Raw genomic sequence first — 3363 nt, 5'->3', positions numbered from 1 at the left:
AAAAAAACACTAGCACTGATATCGCAGAAGTGTACAAAGCCAAGAACTGGTACTGGTACCTAATGATGATCTTGCGAACATTATGAACCTACTGAGATATAGAGCATGTGATTTATCCATTGCATGCCATTATATCAACAATCCATTTTGGCTGCAGGGGCTGGTGTGTGCACCTAATTAATAGACATGCTCAATATAGGATCACATTATATGGCTTAGCAAAATTGTCAGTCCCTAAATAGTTTTGAAAATATAGCTTTATTGTTAATGATGCACATCGTACAGTCTTCACGAATATTGTAGGGAGGCAAGCATTGCTCCCGAGTAATCAATGCCATAGTCACTGCAACTTGTGTGGGATGGTGGGTGCTGAGAAAGTTGGAAAACTATTGCTGTTGGTATGTTGGACAGCACTTAAAAATATGTTTATCATGAGCCAGAAAAAAGAGAAAATAGAGAATAAATAAGACAGTTTTCTGAAGACAATAAGAGAGAGAATAAGAGAAAGAGGGAAACAAGAAAAAACAAGAAAAGAAAGACCGAAATCATACAGACAAGAAAACGACGACCAGAAAAGAAAGACAAGAAAAAAGAGCGACAAGAAAAAAGAGCGAGAAGAACAAAGAGCGAGAAGGACAAAGATCGAGAAGAAAAAAGCGGTAGACAAGAGAAAGTAGACACCAGACAATAGACACCAAACCATAAACAACAGATAATAGACAATAGACACTACATAATAAATGATGGACAATAAGTAGACACAACATAATAAATGATGGACAGTAAGTAGACACTAGACACTTAATAATATACAGTAGACAATGAACAGTAGACAATAGGCAATAGACAGTAGACAATAGACAGTAGACAATATGCAATATACAGTAGATATTATACAATAGACACTAGACCATAGACACCATCCCATAGACACTAGACCATAGACACAAGACCACACACATTAGACACTATACACTACACACTAGACACTAGGCACTGGGAAATAGACACTAGACCATAGACACTAGACCATAGCCAGTAGATCACAGCAATTAAACCAAATAGACCATAGCCAGTAGACAATAGCCAGTAGACCATAGCCAGTGGACCATAGCCAGTAGACCATAGCCAGTAGATCATAGCCAGTAGAGCATAGCCAGTAGATCATAGCCAGTAGCCCGCAGCCAGTAGACAGTAGACAATAGATCATAGCCAGTAGACCATAGCCAGAAATAGCCAGTAGCCAGTAGCCAGTAGCCAGTAGCCAGTAGACAGAAGACAGAAAACAGAAGACAGAAGAAGGAAGAGAACAAAGAAGAAGAATAAGGAGAAAGAAAAAGGAAAAAAAGAGCAAGAAGAAGAAAAAAGATGAAGAAAGAAGAGAGAAGAAAGAACAAAGCAGAAAAAAGGAAGAATAAGTAGCAAAGAAGAGAATCTTCTGAAGACAATAATAGAGAAAATAAGAGAAAGAGGGAACAAATAAAGACAAGAAAAGAAAGACAAGAAAAAAGAGCGACAAGAAAAAAAGCGAGAAGAACAAAGAGTGAGAACAAAAAAGAGCGAGAAGAAAAAACGGCGATCACAAAAAGAGCGAACAGAACAAAGAGCGACAAGAACAAAGAGCGACAAGAACAAACGGCGACAAGGAATAAGAGGGACAAGAAAAAAGAGCGACAAGAAAAAAGGAGCGACAAGAACAAAGAGCGAGAAGAACAAAGAGCGAGAAGAACAAAGATAGAGAAGAAAAAAATAGACAGTAGACAGTAGACAGTAGACAGTAGACACTAGACACTCGACATTATGCATAAAACCATAGACACTAGACCATAGCCATTATACTTTAACTATTAGACCACAGCCAGTAGACCATAGCCATTAGACCAAGCAGACGATAGCCAGTAGACCACAGCCAGTAGACTATAGGCAGTAAACCGCAGCAAGTAGACAGTAGCCAGTAGAGAGCAGACCATAGCCAGTAGGCTATAGACCGTATACCATAGACCGTAGATATAAGACAGAAAACAGAAGACAGAAGATAGAAGAAAAAAGGAAGAAGAACGAAGAAATCAGAAAGAACAAACGTCTTCCTTAGACAATAAGAGAGAGAATAAGAGAAAAGGCAAAAAAGGAATACAAGAAAAGAAACCCCAAAAAGAACGAGAAGAAGCAGGAGCGAAAAGAAAAAAGAGCAAGAAGAACAAAGAGCAAGCAAAAAAAAAGAGGGAAGAGAACAAAGAGCGACAAGAACAGGGGGAGACAAGTAAAAAGAGCGAGAACATAGAGTGAGAAGACAAATGAGTGAGAAGAGCAAAGAGCGAGAAGAGCAAACATCGAGAAGAAGAGAAAAAACGGTAGAGAATAGACAGTAGACACTACACAGTAGACACTAGACAATAAACACCAGAGAAATAGACACTAGACAATAGAAAATAGACAATATACACTAGATAATAGACAATAGATGGACGCCAGGCACTTTATAATAAACCGTAGACATTAAATAGTACACAATAGACAGTAGACAACATGCATTAGACAACAGACAATAGACAACAGACCATAGAAACTTGACCATAGACACAAGACCATATACACTACACCATAACCAGTAGATCATGGCGAGAAGACCATAGCCAGCAGACCTTAGCCAATAGACCATAGGCAGTAGACCATAGCCAGTCGACAGTAGGCCATAGCCAGTAGACCATAGACCGTAGACCATTGGCCATAGACTATAGACTATCGACCATAGAACATAAAGCGTAGAGCATAGTCCATAGACCATAGACCATAGGCCATAGGCCATAGACCGTAGACCGTAGACCGTAGACAGTAGACCGTTAACTGTAAACCGTAGACCGTAGACCGTAGACCGTAGACCGTAGACCGTACACCATGTACCGTAGACCGTAGACCGCAGACCGCAGACCGCAGACCGCAGTCCGCAGACCGCAGCCCATAGAACATGGACCATAAACCATAGACCATAGACCATAGACCATAGACAATAGACCATAGATCGTAGACCGTAGACCGTAGACCGTAGACCGTAGACCGTAGACCGTAGACCGTAGACCGTAGACCGTAGACCGTAGAACGTAAACCGTAAACCGTAGACCGTAGACCGTAGACAGTAGACTTAAGAGAGCAGACAGAAGACAGAAAACACAAGGCAGAAGACGGAAGAAAAAAGAAAGAAAAAAGAAGAAATAAGAAAGAACAAAGTCTTCTTTAGACAATAAGAGAGAGAATAAGAGAAATAGCGAAAAAAGAAAGACAAGAAAAGAAAGACGGGAAAAGAGCGACAACAAAAAAAGCGTGAAGAACAAAGAGGAAGAAGAAAAAAGAGCGAGGAGAACAACG

The sequence above is a fragment of the Pollicipes pollicipes genome, unplaced genomic scaffold (assembly GCF_011947565.3).
Source record: "Pollicipes pollicipes isolate AB1234 unplaced genomic scaffold, Ppol_2.1 Scaffold_5724;HRSCAF=6776_pilon_pilon_pilon, whole genome shotgun sequence".
In the NCBI taxonomy this organism is placed as follows: domain Eukaryota; kingdom Metazoa; phylum Arthropoda; class Thecostraca; order Pollicipedomorpha; family Pollicipedidae; genus Pollicipes; species Pollicipes pollicipes.
Note: the sequence above shows the minus strand (reverse complement) of the source record.